The 18,160-nt window shown below is 39.5% G+C and overlaps 1 protein-coding gene across 2 annotated transcripts in view; it reads left to right on the top strand.

Moving 5' to 3' along the window:
- Positions 1–10,953: 10,953 nt before the first annotated feature.
- The window catches only part of lrfn5a (leucine rich repeat and fibronectin type III domain containing 5a), a 141,593-nt gene continuing 134,386 nt past the window's right edge, over positions 10,954–18,160 (top strand). The window contains exon 1 of one of the 2 annotated variants that reach the window (XM_065966415.1): positions 10,954–11,074. The gene's annotated coding sequence lies outside the window, so the exon portion shown is untranslated. Of the gene's footprint in view, positions 11,075–12,393; positions 12,414–18,160 lie in introns of those variants that run through there. The other variant, XM_065966416.1, reaches the window with a different exon arrangement.

Raw genomic sequence — 18,160 nt, 5'->3', positions numbered from 1 at the left:
ATCTGTGGTTATTTTTGCTAACTGCAGGTATTTTGTTCACATTGCATAGTTTTTCCCATCCTGTGTGTGTGGTTTTCAGATTTTAAAATGTTGCGCTTTGCCTCAGTGTACAATGTCCCCATGGTTACTAACAAAGCAGAGACCCAATCTTATATAAAAACATATTCATGCTTATTAGAATAAAGCTTAAAATAGCTTTGAATTGATTGTGTAAATGGCAAATGGACTTGAACTTTTATAGCCCTTTTCTAGTCTTCTGAGTACTCAAAGCACTTTAACACAACAGGTTAAAGTACCCTTGAAAGTGGCAATCAGTATAAAATAATCCCATTCATACACATTTTTACACCGATGAAGCAGCTGGAGCAACGTGGGGTCGGTCACATAAGGCATGCAGCAGCAGGAGCTGGGGATTGAAACACCACAAAGCAGTTTTCAGGGTTCCTTGATGATTGGTCAACTTATGTACACTGAATGATAGATAAACGGTAGCATCACAGCACCAAGGGATAATTTCTCTCTGTGGATAATCTGACTGACAGCTGTCAGTAAAACTGTTTTGATTCCAAAAAATGACACAAACCGTAAGGTAACATTTATGACTGCAGGAGTTGAAGTTCTGAAGCCCTGATATTTTTGATTTAAGCATTTTTGAAAGTCACATTCAATACATTTGCACATTTCCAATAATGTCAGAAGAGCAGATTAAACTAATGCAGCAAATCATCAAAATGCTTGGGGGCAAGAGCCTCCACAATTTTCTGGCAATAAAGATAAATGCATCTTCCATTCTGCTGCATAAAAAGCACTCTTAGGCTTTAAACCACAAGTGTGCACAAGTGTGCTAATCATGCTGGACAGAGGTACTGTATGATAGGGGTTTGTAATGGGAATGGAAAGTAAGCTGTTTAGAAGTGTACCTGTAACAACCACTTCAGGTTCATCATGTCCTCTACGCTGAAATGTACTCATGGTCACGCTCTGGGCTGACAGCTCCATTATCAGAGCCTGGTCTTTCCAATTTATGAGGGCTGTGGTTGGTTTCACTTTGTTGTCAAGCTGTACTTTCATCATTTTCAGGCCATCTGCTAATTATTCTTAGAATCTCTGTGTTGTCATAGACACTGTCCTTGCCAAAATACCCTCACATATACAGTGATAGATGGGTTGCTTTCTAATAAGTTTACTCTGTCCAAATTGCACACTCAGCTGTTGTCATTAATCTCACTAAGGCCCTCCTGTTGAATTGTTCACCCTGAGAGCACTATTTGGGAGGAGAGAAGTGTTCATGGACAGAATATCTAAAACACTTTCAGAAAATTCAATGAGCTTACTACATTACAACCTAAAAGTGCTATTTTTAATATGTTGATTAAACAACCAAGATACCACATGTTGTTAGCGAGCTTTATGGATGCTGCAAGGCAGATCAGTGTACATTTTTAAGGAGCAAGGTTTCCAGTTTCCTTGCTTCACATTTTTAATTTTGTCCTTTAGATATTAATATGGTATCAATCTTCTCATACAGTATTAAAACTTTGCAAGACAATGTAAATGTGTATGCATGGAATTACACTTTACATAGCAGCATTGTGAATCGCTGTCTATGGGTAGGTGTGACCTGTGGTGTAAATGCGCTTTGAGTAGTCAGAAGACTAGAAAAGCACTATATAGGCTCAAATCCATTTTACCATTTATAGAACCTCCCACCTGATGGGCAAGAACGGCTTCCTACTGCTTCTCTTATGCCAATGGCAGTTTCCTTTCTCCTTGACCCACATGCAGTGTAATAAACTGAAGTATCCTAATGAATGATAGTTGGAGATGTTAATTTTGATTGAAAGAGAGGTGGTCGGGTGGAAAGTGATCGCATTGATGATGCGGAGTCTGGTGAGCTGAAGCTGGCAGGTTGGTGACAGAGATGATCCTGAGCATAAAGATGGATAGATTAGTAAACTGACTGCCCAAGAGATGAAAGCTGGCCTTAACATTGTACCACAGAAGAAGACTGAACTAACTGGTTTTTAATGACTGAAGAAACAGGGTATTTATGCACGGCAGGCTGATGACTTGATGTGAGACAGGTGAGCTGGCTGAACTAACTAGCTTATTAGCACTCACCTATTCTTTGATGGGGAAGAATTTCTTGCCCTTCACTCCCAAAATGTCAGCAGTATTGAACCAGCTACATTGTAAACGCATTCTCCACAAGATAGATATAAACGTCGTAGAAGTGAGACTTTGCTGTCTTTAGTGGTCGCAATGGATGTTGGTAAGAGTTACAATTGGCCAAAATTTGAAGTTAGCTTCATATCTCAGCTTTTCTATGGTTGTCATGTGATGTAGAGATGAATCGTTTGTGGAGTTGCAGCATAGGCTTTTTTCATTTGTCCATCTCCTCAGACTTTTTTCTGGTGGCAGCCACTCAACTATGTACACTTTGTGTGAACAATGCATCCATTCTCTGGAGCCCCAAACCCCATCACAACTTTGTCAATGTCTGAATAGCCTGCTGCTTTGCTTTAGCCTGGGAACAGTTAAATTATCTTCAACATATTCACTATCTGTACCAACAAATTATCCCATGAACAGTATATTTCATTGTCCAACAACTCAAAACAAAGGTGCAAGGGTTTCTGTAACAGTAAATATATTTGACAACATAGCTCTGTAGGTTTTTCTGTACCAGTCATGGATGGAATGAGACACCAAAATAACAAGCAATAATTTCTACAAATTTGAAAAGATACTTGGAGGAAACTGGCGAGCCAGCAGTGACAAATGTCTTCTAAAACAAACATAGTGGACCAATTTTCTGTTCAAAATGATGTTACTGGTAAATGTATTCATAAGGCATGATCGATGCTCAACATGTTTTTTCATCTTTAAACTTAGGTGGGGGTGTGTCTTCTGGAATTATCTATTCAGCTGAGGTCAGACAACAGCAACAGAATCCAAATGGCTGACAAACTTTCCATACGAACAGTCTTGCTGCTTATATTCTCTGAGCAGGTACAGCCCATAAATTCCTTTCTGTTCGGGTATGCCTCTAAAAAGCCATGAAGATGACCTTACCCTTACTTGTAAATGCCAAACCTAAATATTCTATTCTCAGCAACCATTTGTTTCCTGGTAAGCGCACAACATACACTTGGCTCCTATCCAAACATAGATCTACTGCTGTAAGACTCTTGCACCTGTTGTTACATCCCTTTAGACCTAAAGGAAGAACATCCTTAGATGGTAGACAGATTTAAAATAACACGCCACACAAGGTGAATGAATACATTTTGTTGATGGATATCTGAATCACCACTTAGAACCATGATACTTACATTACAGGTTTTGTCCAAAAGAGATTTAATGGGACTATAAAGGGGAACTCAACAAGAGCTAGATAGAGAAAACATTTGTTGTGACAAGGGATATTGTTCTCTTCTCTTTTCCTTTGTATACATCCAATGGCTGAGAAGAAAATAGACAATACTCTCACTGATAGAGTGAATAACTTCACAATGGCTATGTCTACTTAATAGTACTATAAAATCAGCAGTGTTCAAAGCTTACATGTAGAATTTGAGCAGTGGCATGACTTCCTTTGATTACTCCATTGTGCCAGTCTTGTGCTCAGAGCTGGCAGCTCAGGAAAAAAGACACAAATTGAAGAACTGATTGTAATTAAAAGGCTTACTGAAAGAAAGAAAAAATCCATAGGCTATGACCATGTCAACCCAAAGCTTTATACATGTTCTTTGTCAATATGCATTTTCTGACAATAACAAGGCAACTTCCTGAAAATCACAGTATTCTTTACAGGTGTTACACTGAGTGTAGGGTAGCCTTCCTTGGCCCCGTAATGAACAGAAGTCTAAATTATTGGTAAAATAACAACAACCAGCCCAATAATGCATTTTATTTATGGGTGCCTTTCACGTCACTCAAGGTCACCTTACAGACAAAGCAGTAAAACAGTGAATAAAAAACAAGAACACAATCAACTACATAAAAACAAAAACAGCAATAGAAAGAAGGGTGTGGTCAGATAGAGTAAGCTATTCTGAAAATATGTTTTGAGGTGTGATTTGAAGGTGGGGAGAGAGTTAATGTCATGGATGGTTAGTGGGAGAGAGTTCCAGAGACGGGGGGGGGGGGGCTGCGCGGCTGAAGACATGAGACCCATTGATGAAAGGCGGGCAGAAGGTGTGTTGAGGAGCATGGAGGAGGCCGAACGGAGGGTCCGAGAGGGTGTTTAGGTGTGGAGGAGATCAGAAAAGTACAGAGGTTTGAGGTCATGGACAGCCTTGAAAGTAGGGAAGGAGAAATTTAAAATCAATACTATATTTGACAGGGAGCCAGCGGAGTAGTTGAAGGAGTGATGTGATCTATGGAGGGGAGTTCTGGTGATGATCCAGGCAGCTGAGTTCTGGACCAGTTGGAGTTTATGGAGAAGCTTGAGAGGTAGACCAGAGAGGAGAGAGTTGCAGTAGTCTATACGGGAGGTGACCATGGTATTGACAAGGATAGCGGTGCTGTTAGGTGTGAGAGACGGGCGTAGACGGTTGATGTTGCGAAGGTGGAAATATGCTAGCCGAGTGATATTATAGATGTGGGCTTGAGTGCTGTCGAGGATGACACCAGGGCTCTTTACTTGGGGTGAGGGAGGGACTGTGGAGTTGTTTATTGTTATTGAGAATTGTCAGACTTTGCCAGAGTGGATTTGGAGCCAACCAGGAGAACTTGAGTTTTATTGCTATTGAGTTTTTTGGTCCTTGGACCAGCAGTATGAGTGAGGTTTTCTAGATTAGGATGCACAGAATGGGGGGGAAGATGGTGAACACTTCCCTATCATAGAGTGGAAAGTGCACTAAAGCTTTAGAGAAGAAGAGGTGAGAAGGGAAGAGCTTAGAAGATAAATTCTGCTGGTTTAACTTACTATCTCTTTTATCCTGTAATGACCTTGCAGCCTCTCATAGCCCTGTCAGTTCAGTTATGAATATAGACAGACCTTTAATCACTGCCTTATGTATTAAACAGCACATAACGTTCATTCAGCCGGGGAAGTGATAGCAGAGCAGGGGCAAACTTTACAGGAATACATCCATTTCATAGTATTTCCTGGTTTGCTTCACACTGTCAACTCATAGAGGGCTGACACCTCAGACATGTCTGCCTGTGTTTAAGATGTATGATGGACATGCAACCTGGACTTCGGTCACCTGGTATGGTACTGTGTACTTTTTGTACAAAAGGTATTTTTAAAGCATTACTGTTAAGTTTGAATGTTTTTATCCACATATCTTCCCACTGTTACAGTAAGAGATGCCTTGTCTGCCACAATTAGCCATCAACAAGGCTCCCTTGCCACTGGGGTGCCAAATTGTGCAGACCTAGGCCATTGTTTTTGACGGGCAGTTGCACAAGCTATTGCATGCACAACACTGACTTTCCACCACTTTCTTCAGCAAAAGTTCCACTTAATTACTCTTTGACATACTAATTTTCTAGTCCCTCTTAGACTCTGACATTGAGAGATTCAAGTCATCTTAGCCTCAACAGAAGTCTTCAATCAAATGTCATAGAGGATGAGGTGCTATGCAAGGACATTATCTTTGTGAACATTCAAACGATAGGGCCTTTTGTTAGCATTTTTCCCCTCGCTCCCTTAGATGAACCTTTTGCACTATATCAGGATAAAAGAACAGCATAGGTCAACTCTTGACATTCTCCCATGCAGATATCTAGTATTCACAGTTTAACATTATCTACTAGGTATTTGCTGCTGTGCTTATTGAGGTCCAAAGCAGTGCAAAATAGCATTGCATTGCAATGGGAAGAGAAAGGTACAAGCCTGCCTGTGTTTGTTGGGGTATTTTAAGAAGTTGCTTTCTTTAAATTAATGAATGGGATGTTTACTTCATGCAATGTCATGTCTGTTTGAACTGAGCCTTAACCTCATTAAATAGGTGCAACCAAGGTGAGCGACAGAAGAATACCCCCCCCCCCCCCCCCCCCCTCGAACTGGCAAGAACTCTGAAGGAATTCCCAACAAAGCAGAATACAGGGTGATGCCCTTCTGTACTTCGATTTTATTTACAATGAAATAAGGGGTCCATCTTGTTTATCTCATGCGTTGTAGAATATTGTTCAACCAAACCCTTCCAAATGATGCTTTTTATAGAGAGTAAAGAACATACTCAGAAATTCAAGCTGCCACAGTGACAAGCTCTTTGAAGAATAAACTGAATATACCGCAGAATGTCAAAGTGTCCCCCGGAAAGGCAGTCCTGCTGGGAGGCACTTTGAGTGGAACACATTACCTGTGTAAGTGGTAGTTCAGAAAGAAACAGAGATAAGATGACAAGAACAGAAAGTGAACGTCGAGTAAGGATATTGCTATTCACAGCATTTTCATTGGCACTTGGTGCCGTATATGTTGACATTGTCATTTCTGCTGCTGTACATCTACTTTAATAAAAGAAATGTCTTGAATGCAACTGAATCATAGTGATTTGAAGTTGGCAGTGGCAGCAGACTGAAAAAAAGATTCACACTATTGCCTTTTTTTTTACATGAATTCCCATCATCAAACTAAAACAGTAAATGGATCCAACTTGTTTGGAGGCTAGTTTAATTAATCTATTCAATATTATGTATTCTTAATTCTATATACCCAGGAAAGCATCTCATTGAGATTTAAAATTTCCTTTTTAAGAGTGTTCTGGCCATGACAGGCAGCAGCACAATTAACAGAGTTTCCCTCAAACAGCGAGCAGCCAAACATACAAATACGTAATTAGACATTTAAAAAATCTGAACAGCAAACGTTTGTCATCCACAAACACATCAGGGAAAACATCTACAGCTAGATGTAAGAAAACCTGTGACCTTGTTTCTTTGGGAATCTATCCATAACAGTGAACAAACTATAAACATCTCCAAGTCCAAGTGTCTTCACTTTGTTATATTATTCTGATTTGAACCTTGTATCTCCAACGGTTTGCTTTTTATTTCTCCCTCCTACCTGTCTTTGATTCATTAGATCTATGTTGTGTCTGCTCTGTTGTTGTCTGTACCATTGTTACAGAGTTTCTTACTTCAATGTCTTTTCAAGAGGATTTACATAAAGAAGTAACATTGATGATGAGTACAGTATGATCCAAATTTTCTTACAGTTATCAAGCAAAAGAACAATAGTGGTGCTCTAAACCTCATTGTGCTCTTTTCTTGACATTCATTCATTTGTCTGTGATCTCTCTCACATACAGTCAATGACAAGCAATGGAAGACCCCTCGTTTATAACAGGGTTACACCAGTCTGTCAAACCCGTTTTCACACCTACTTTGGTGCGAAAGACAGCTTTGATATGGTGTAAGGTACCATGTCCAAACATGTTTGAATGATACATTTTCCATATGACTTCTTATATTTCTTCTGCCTTAACAGAAAAAGGGAAATGCTTTCAGGAATTTAGAGAAGATTATAGAGCCAAAGAGCGTTTTCTGACTTTGAGTGCATTCATAAACCACACAACCAGATTCACCATTAGACTCAAAGTGTCTATATAGGTTTTGCTACACATACATCTTCCATCTAAAACAGAAGCATAGTGGGCTGACTCACTCTATCCTGTTCTCCTTCTCCCACTCACAGCCTCCTCTATCTCTCTGACTTTCTTCGTCTGTGATGCCTACTGAAGACATAGCAAGGTTGTGCCTACGTTGAAGCTTTCTGTGGAATCGTGATCGTGCTTGGTTCCTAGCCCTTTTTTTTCACAGGACGTTTGCCAACTCAATGCAATCAAATTAAAGGTGGTAAAACTGAACTGATTTGGGTTCACTTTTTAGTAAAACCCAGAGTACACACTGTAAGCACAATAACAATGTTTATGGACTAATGTGTTTATCACTTTATTGCTTTGACACCAAATGCATTGGATGGCCGCTTATTTCAGCAGACAGATTTGCTCAGGGTTGGCAGTAATGTTGTGGTGAAGAGGGAGCTGGGCCTGAAGTCAAAGCTCTTGACTCACCAGTCAATCTTCTTTCCAACCCTCACCTTTGGTTATTCGCTATGAGTAGTGATCAAAAGAATAAGATTGCTGATACAAGCGGCCTAAATATGTTTCCTCCGGAGGGTGGCTGGGCTCGCCCTCAGTGATGGGGTGAGGAGCTCGGACATTCAGGGGGGAGTTCAGAGTACAGCCGTTAATACTTTGCATCGAAAGGAGACAGTTGAGGTGGCTCAGGCTTCTGATTAAGATGCCTGCTGGTCTCTCCCCTTTGGAGGTATTCAGGGAACGCCCAACTCGGAGGAGACCCCTGGGTAGATCCAGAGCTCGCACGAGGAAAAATGGATGGATAGATTCTCAATTAAACACAAACCAATAGAAAAATAATTCCAATTTTCTGTATCTCTACTATTTCCAATACTGTTTCAAATTGTACATGTGCTATCCCAAAACTGTATGGTGTGTTCACTTTTCTTTTATTTGATCAGAAAATCAGAAACAAAGCTTTTTATTTTTTTAAATTATTGTAATTCATTTTGTCTTATTATAATGGTAGAGGATTTTTTTTATTTTTTCCGATTGGGACAAGGATGATTTCAGCATTCTTGTAGAAGTGTTGATCCTGAGATGTGTCTGATGTCTTTTGGTTGCATTATTGCTTTTTGGCTGTGAGATTAAGTGGGCGAACTGAAGTGAAAACTGTAAATAAATAATAGCTGAAAATCTGACATGTTCATAATTATAATGAAATAATACATGTTCTGAGAGATTTAAATTCTGAATTAAAGGTAATGTAGGATCAGAGGCGCTGCTTGTCAACAGGCAAGGCAGGCAACTGCTTTGGGTCTCAGACCAGTAGGTGGCCCCTGAGGGCTCACAAACTTAAACCAAAGCAGTGGCCCAAAATGTGCAAATTTTGCAATGACAGTAGAAAACCTCTCTAAGGGGGCCCCATCTGACAGAACTCACTCTTGTGTCACATGCAATATTGCTGTGAAAACCAAAAATTGTCTTTGAAAGTCAACACAGAAAAATTAAGAGGAATTATCCATCTATAGGAGAGAACAAAGAAAGTAAGCGTTGGGACAATGGCAGACATGATGGTGATGAACACTGATTGATGGGCCCCCAAATTCATTTTTGTCTAAGGCCCCAAGAGACTCTAAAACCATCACTGTGTAGGATGTGCCATATGGCCATGCAATATGTCAATATGTCCATGCTGCAGGAATCTGTTTTCATCTATATGATTTGTACATGTTTTGTATGATCTCCATTTTTGTATTTTTATTTTCTTGTAACTGCAGGAATGAGTCCAAATCAAATTTCACTCTGGGGACAATAAAGAATAACTTATCTTATCTTAAGCGTAAATCTCATCTTCACAACTCTATTATCCAAAAAACATCTATGTTTGAATTATTGCAAATAAATAGTTACTGTACAAGTTGCTAATTTTGATCCTCATGACAATCCATTCACTGAAGATGATGGTAAAAAACTAACTAGGCACTGTAGCCAACCAATGGCATGAGGATTTTGGGGGACTATTTTCATCTGGATTAATACGCCCACTGTCTAACTGTATGTGTTTTTATGTAGCAGGACCATGTCTGTTCATCACTCAATGCACCTGCGCGCCTCATTAATAGTTTTAGTACATCAATGAAGTTGTGATGATGAGGAATCCAATTTTTCTGGCTTTAGCTTAAAAAATACTTGTAGGAGAGATCGATGCTTTGTTCTTTAATTGTGATGTTAATTATGAAAACTTCAACATATCACCAGCTCTACCTTTGAATTTGACTGGTGTAAAGTCAGCTCTGCTTAAAATCAATTTTACAAAGGCAAAAAGCACTTTACTATACAGCCAGTGTACAGACAGTGTTTTTCCCCACAGAGCCAATTCTGGCATTGAGCCATTGTTTATAATGAAAATATATCAATACCGGAGACTACTAGTATAGCTATGATAAGTGAATCATACTGTTGAAAATGAATGTAAAATGAAAACTGCTCTTTATTACTGTTCATAATCACCATCTTTATTTTGACAAAACAAAATGGAGATTTTTACAGTTTTTTATCAAAAAAAATGAGTGCCAAAAAGTAAAATAAAGAAAATAACACATGTTGTATGGTGAAGAAACATAAAGTGGTGACACACTCCTCCATTAGTCATGGAGTGTTTTTTCTGTGAGTTTGAGCTCTGCTTTACACATTAATCTATCACACTCTCTGCATGTTAACACTCTTTCTTTTACTTTGCCTCTCTCCTCCTTGTTCCTCTCCAGAAATATGAATGTTTTTTCGGGGGGGCTTAGGATGCATCAGCCTTGCCCGTATGAACCTCTTTGAGAAACTCTGAATTCGTTGCTCATATCGGAGCGTAGAAGCTGAGTTTATTAGTAATGCCAGCCTTGTTGTTGTTCGCCACTGAACGAATAAGAGGCTTGCAGGGGAGGCTTATCTGTCAGGGTGCACAAACACACACACACACACACACACACACACACACACACACACACACACACACACACACACACACACACACACACACACACACACACACACACACACACACACACACACACACACACACAGAGAAACAACCACAGACACACAGCACAATACAGAGGCACCACCATCCATACAAAAAAAGGCAAATATGTCTACACACCCAGGCAGCATGTGTGAGCACAGATAGGATAGTTACACACCCTGTGACGCACATATCATACACAATAATGACGACACACTCATAAACATATGTAAACACGAGCGAGCACTCCGGTCATGAATTGTAAACAAGCAAAAGACGGTTTCGGAGTGATTATGGCCTTGTCTTGTTAGGTGCTGCATGAATAAGAGGCTTCCCGGGAAGGCTTATCTGTTTGGCAGAGTGCTCACACACTCTCTCTCTCTCTCTCTCTCTCTTTCACAGAGACACACCAGCGCACAACTACACACTTTTAAGAAGCCTTATCTGTGGCAGGGTAGATAACGTTGCAAGGCAGAGAGTAAGGAGCAGATCTCCTCATAAATGGAGCATGTACCTGGCTTAGGTAAGTATTCACAGAGTCAAGCACACACACACACACACACACACACACACACACACACTGTCACACTACAATGTGAACATGACAAACAACACCAGGAGATATGTATGTACAGAGACAGGCGTGTGGCAGTGCTCACAGATAAAGAGAGAAATGTATGTTGAAAAGAAGAAAATGGAAAAAAAAAAAAAAAAAAACATCACACTCGTAAGATAGCAATCAATTGAAAAAATCTACAGCAGGTACTGCTCGATCAGTCCGTGTTAATTTATTACTCCCAGTGTGAAAATACATATAACATAGGTTTTTCTATTCAACTGAAGATGTAGTTTTGCCAAGAAGTTCTTGTCTCCTTAGTGTAGGTCTTAACATGTGTATTTTTAAGTTCAAATGATTTTTTGCAAAAAGAAGAAATGAATGTTCCATTAACTCACTTTCTCAAAGAAAGTGACACCTTCATTAGTGTTCTCCAGAGTACAGAGCAACAAAGACATTACTGGTAATTCAAGAGGTGCAATATTTTATGTGGTGGCATTCAAAAGTCGTATCTACCTTGACTAAAAGAAGGAGTAGCTCTTCCTGTAAACTTCAAATAAAAGCCAAGTCTCTTTTACGAGGAGTTGCTGCACTTGTTGACATATAAAGCAGGGCTTCATTAGAGCCCCCTTCATATTTAGTGTTGATTCGTTTGTGGCCCAAACATATATTAACAAGGGTGTATCCTTCTCTCCCCCACAGTGCAGCAGGTTGGAATGGATGGGCTGTCTTAAACAATGAAAGAGCAAATCAGTGATTTGTAATTTAATTTGTTTATCGATATCCTCATTTTGTACACACTTAAATGTTATTTTTTGTCTACATTTAGAGTTTTATAATCTTTCCCATCTTTCCTGTTCCTTTCATAGACTGAAGGAAATAAAAACCTGAGCTATTAATTGAACATTTATGGTACTTCCACTCTGGTTCCCTGAATAAAAGCGGTGTAATTTTTTCCTGTAGACAATCTCACTTCTGTAACAGTTAATGCTTGGATCAACACATAACTCTCCCAATTAAATCTAAAGTTCAAAGTAAACCGACTTGATCTTGTAAAGCCCTTTTTCTAGTCTTCTGACTGCTCATAGCGCTTTTACACTCTAAGGTCACACCTACACATTCACAGCCAATCACGGCAGAGGTTGCAATGTAAAGTGTCCACACAGTTGACCAAGCAGCAGGAGCAAACTGGAGTTAAGGGTTTTGCCCAAGGATGTGACATGTGGCTGCAGGAGTTGAGGATTGAACCCCTGACCTTCCGGTTGACAGACGACCGACTCCACCACAGATCCACAGCTGCCCACAGGTGAATATTGAAATTAAATGCAGTTTCTAAAGAAAGCCTGTTGGGCATTACAGCTGCAAAAAGCTACCATGTATTAAATGTAAATTATAACACGAAACAAAGCATATAAATGTGAGGTGCAGACAGGGAAAGCAGAAGATTACAGTGTTGAGAAAAGAGACAGAATGACCTGCATGTGAAATCAATCTATTTTCAGATTTTAGGTCAGTTTTGGAAACCATGACACGGTGTTATGTTCACAAAACTCATGTCAAACTAAATTGTTCTGTACTCACTCCTCAAGCAAGGTTCATCCTTGAAGCAAATGTAAGCATTCGACCTAATGGACTAGTGGATCTAAAGATCAGCACTTAACTTCAAGAATTAAAAATCATTACATAAGCCAAAACCAAGGTTCAGATATTGCAATCAATAGTGGAGTAAGATACATGTGAAATGATGCACTGACAGGCTGATTCAGTAAGCTAACCCTGTGAATGTATCCAGTGAGCAGCTGAATGAGTGAGATGCACTGCTCAGCTACAGACGCACAAAGCACACAACCACTGAAGCCCTGACCGCTCTGTGTGAGTGATTTTCACAACTTACGCCCCCTTCACTCTTGCAGTCCACACAAACCCTTCTTATAGAACGTGAATCAGAGCAGCTCTAATTGGACTCAATACTGCCTGAAAGAAGAAAGGTATATGCACTGTACACAGCAGCTTCATTATGGGTTATGTTGCCTCAGAAGGTGAGGAGAATTTAATTTTCATTCTATGTGCAAAGATAGCTGTGAAGTTTCTGCCATACTGTGTGAGTGGATTTGTGTTTCTGTGTGTGTGCTCTGGTATGGAGAGAAAGTGTTTCTCAACCTTATTATTCTTGCACAAAACAGAATGTGTCACAGAGCTCTCAACCCTCAGCTGCTAATGAACCTCAGACCGTATCTGTATATACCCCTTAAAACACAGATGCATCAGAATCATTAAAAGACAACGTTAGCATGAAAGATCTTCACCACAGGACATTTTTCTCTTCATGTTGTTGCAGTTTGAGAGATAATAGATTCATTTTATATTTTGTAATCATTCAATTCTACAGTTTGAACATTCTGATGTTGCTGACTTTTTTTAACCCTTGAACTTACAGTTTGGTAACACCATCACTAACATCAGGTATATTTTACCCGATATAATTTACCCGATAAAACGTACTTCCCATCAAAATATATTAAAGTATAACAAAACATGGCAAATTTAAATACTCTTCTTTTATTTGCCCTATACGACACCTCATAAAATGAAAACAAGGTATCATGGGGCGACCGTATACAAAGTCTATAAAATTTGTGAAAATTAGGGAATTGTTCACAAAAAATTCCACAAAAAAAAAAGGATGGAGCTGGGAACTTGTTCTTGGGTCCACCTGTTCCTGTGACATGTGAGCCTTGTCCGGTGAAGGCACAGTCTCCCTGCATCACTGACAACTGTGGGAAATATTTTACTCTCTATGACTAACGTTTGGTGAAAATCACCCGAACACATGCCTACTTAAGAATGCCTACATTCAATGACGTCAGTGAGCAGACTGAAACTACACAAGGACCCACGCAACTCAGACAGCAGCAACACAATGAAAATCATGTGACCACAATTGCGTGGTTGAAAATCACCCGACGTTAGCATTTAGTTTGTCCAAGTAATAGGCTCCAATTGTTTTAATAAATTTATTTAAATTGCTCATTGACACAAACTGTTTTATACCAGAGTTCTGTATATCATCTATGATGTTTTGTCATGTGTTTAAGAGCTATAAAAAAGTTACCATACGGAGTCATGCATGATTATTGGGTGTAAGCCTGAATACTGTACTGGGTGGCTGATGCTCAATTTGTAGAGTCTGTCATTTTGGGGGTTGGGGGTTCGATCCCCATCTCCTGCAGCCACATCTCTAACGACACTTAACCTCAAGTTCCTCCCGTTGCTTTGTCTGCTGTGTATGAATGTCTATGAATTGGATTAGTTACTTCTGATGGTCTCTTTGCTCAGCAGCCTCTGGCATCAGTGTGTGAATGTGTAGGTGTGACCTGTGGTGTAAAAGTGTTAGCAGTCAGAACACTAGAAAAGTGCAATCTAAGCTGAATTTTATTTATCATTTATACCAGCTTACTAGCATGTTGAGAAAAATACAATCAAACAGAGTTGACTTTCACCGTTTTGTTTGGTTGCATGTCTGGTTCAATTTATTATTTTTATAAAAGCACAAGTGTGATTTTGATGTCACTCTGCCTCTGTCCATGGTTCTGAACAGAACAGCTATTCTGAGGCTGTTTAAACTAAAACTGCTGAACAGTTTGCTGATGTGAAGCCTTGCTTCTTTTTTAGCACAGCAGGTTTCTCTCTCTCTCTCTCTCTCTCTCTCTCTCTCTGAACTCTCATTACCTAGAGATCCACAACAGGATCAATAAAGGCCATGTGGGATAACTCATTACAGGTACTTCTGTGAAAGTGATACTTTTTTATGCCTAACTATGTCAACGTGTATTTGTTTGCAAAGTATTGTCAATAACCAGAATGTTTAATAGTATCACAACTGATTGCTGTACTGCTCAAAGTTTCATTGAGTACCTGAAAGCATCATGTCTACATGTCTACAATGACACTTCTAAAAAAGAGAGGTCAATTTTATTGTTAAAACTGTGCACACTGTTGCTAAAAGCAATTGTCCCCACCAAGCTGAGAGTACTTCTGAGTTTGCTGACTCTTCTATGTGAGTTTTTTCACTGGAAGCTAAACCTAATATTACATGTATTTAGCAGCTTAAAGTACTTGTGCTGGGCCCCGGTGCAAATATAATTTTTGTTCTCTCCCCTTGCCCCGTAAACCGATGAGAACACTTATTTGCACAAACACACACATGGACACACACAACCACCACAGGTAATTCCAAGTCAGACGATTTATGTCACCATGCAGAAAGACACCATGAAACTGTCATACAAACCGGCCTCTGATCAGCACCACGGACAGCAGCCAGAGTGCTACATTTATCCATGCTGCTTTAAGAGTCTGCTTCAAACCATCTCAGCCTGGTTTTATTAAATCACCTAACATCCAAAATCGCTTCAATAAGCAGCTTACACTGTGTATTGATGAGGATTAAAAAAAGTAGCTATGACTAAAAAGCACAGGCGCTTCATATATGCCTACACATTATGCATGACAGTATATGTGGATACATTAACCTGCAGACATCATGACTCATTAATGGCATGGTGGCTAAATTTAATCACTGACTCACAGTAGATGCACAATTTCCATCATCTGAGAGGTAACAACATTAATACTATATCCTACTTAACAGAGTGCAGACAGACCATCTGTAATTACATAACATCTACTGACAGTTGCTATGGGCACTCCGAAGCGCTTTGGCCCTGGTGTATTGCACTGGTTGCACCATCAATTGTTATGACATTGCATGTATTTATGAGCTTTGATTTAAATAACTGTAGTAATATTTGTTTCTTCAGTTTGTTCTGATCATCTCTTTCATCATTCAGAAGCACAGCCACTGTCACTAGTACCCTAAACACTCACTTTACAGGACTCCATAGTACATTGTGATGATGTGTGACTTCCCAATAAAAATATTTGTTTGGGGATGTGTTGTAGACTCTATAATTATTTTGATATTTGTAGACCCCTCCTGAAAGGTCGATAGCAGCAGCCATTTCCCACAACTTTAATTTCAAACTTGTTTTCAATGTGGAGGGTCACCATTAAAATGTCATGTCATACTCCTTGTGCGAAGAAAATAAAACAGAGTTGTGTGTTTGGGCTAAACAGATGAACAAGTGACCTGTGACAAACCCCTTAAAGTGATGTTATAGGTTAATGTGTTGAGGTGGCAAAGACACCTGGAAAGAATGCAAACTGGACTGGTACGATTTTTTTACTGCTTAGTTGTGACATTCAATTTATTAGCAAGAAAAGAAAATCGTACTCATTTGTTCCTTTTTACAGGAAGAATAGGATAAGACAGTAGCATGGACTTGGGGCGGCTGTGGCTCTGTTGGTAGAGTCGGTCGTCTCTCAACCAGAGAGTAGAAGCCATCTGTGATAACTGTTAGTTTGTAACTTGCATTGCAGAAGTAATGATGTTCATTGTCTGCATCTGTGTGACTTGTGTTGGAGGTTAAATGGATACAATTATGTGAATGGAAAATTGTGTTTTTAGGAATCCAAAGCTATTTCCCTCTTATTTGTTATGTATATCACAGTTGAACATCTCAGTGTTGCAGTGGATGTAACACACTGAAACACGTTTATTATTGTAGTATAGTATAGTATTGGTGTTTATTGGGTCGAGTGTTGAGCGTGGCTTTATTGAGATGACTGGATAGGGACCTCTAGTGAGTCCAGCATTGCCCTGTGAACATTTCAGAACAATTACGAGCTCTTAATGTTATCTCTGAGGCCATTGCCGCCCACTAAGGGAAAATGAATGTGTGCCTAATGGATGCAATGGAAAAAAAAAATCCTGCATTGAGGCTTTAAGTCATTGCTGAGTGTGTGCTTTTCCTGACCACTCATCTGTGTGCCAAAGGATTTCAGCCAATATGACCTGCTGCCGTCTGCAATAGCCATAACAGCTAATCAATAGCTGGATTCACAGTGACAGAAGGTTAAACTTCAGCAGCTTATAATGATACTGACAGTGCCTTTGTGCTCCCATCTTCAGCTTTTTAGATAGAGTTATGACACAAATGATACCCGGGATAGGGATTTTATAGCTCTTGTGGCAGCCTTCTCTATCTATCCCACTCATACGCTGGTAGGTAAAGACAACTGAAAGGATTATCTCTCAAAAGTCCAGATAGAAAAGTACAAGTTATGGGATTGCAGTACAATGTAGAGTCAAAGTGATACAAGCTGTACAAGTATCATCCTGAAGTTATAACAGGAATGTTCAAAAAATGTTCTAAATGGATATTTTCTCTTAAAAGAAACGTTCTATAAAATCAATATCTCCAAATCATAGTTGCCTAACTCAACCTTACAGTCCACTAGACTATTTCTTTCATTTGTTGCTGAATGTCCACCTTTCCTGATCACTGATCCATGCTCACTGACGGGATTTCTTTCCAGGCCATCCAATTATTTCAGTCTTAACACCAATTCCAACAAGGTCCCCAGATGATTAGACAATCAATGCCCTGATCGGCTTCACTGGAGGCCTACAGTTTAAGTAGCTGAGGTTGTCAAGCTTGTTGGTGAGTGACCAGTTGTGACACTGTGCTTGTTAGGAAACAGCTGCCTTTATTATATATTTTACAGCTGTTAGAAGAGTGGGATTTTTGATTTATGAAAAATGACACTTTTTGTACTGATCTGCTGAGATCTTTGGTCATTTGGAAGCCAAGACAACATCGCAATAATCACTTGTCACTTGTATCATTGTCTGCAGAGAAATCTTGTGAAGTCCCTGAAATCCATCCATCAATAAACAGATTTCTCCACGAAGTGGTGTCTCATTGAGCACTGTGAAGCCGCAGCTTGTTAATTTTCCATCTTGCTAAAAAGAAAAATGTTTTCATCACCTGACAGCCACAGAGAAACTGAGATATTCAGATAGAGTAACTTTTGGGCCCAATCTTTAATCTCTAACAAAGCACAATCCTATCCATTACTTCAATTTGATGATTTCTACATCTATCTAGTGACTAATACTTCTTCTTTCACTGCTGTCAGGGTGAAAGCCTG

This window comes from Labrus bergylta, chromosome 18, assembly GCF_963930695.1.
Source record: "Labrus bergylta chromosome 18, fLabBer1.1, whole genome shotgun sequence".
Lineage (NCBI taxonomy): Eukaryota > Metazoa > Chordata > Actinopteri > Labriformes > Labridae > Labrus > Labrus bergylta.
The sequence above is the reverse complement of the archived record's forward strand: the minus strand, read 5'-3'. Positions and strand labels throughout refer to the sequence as shown.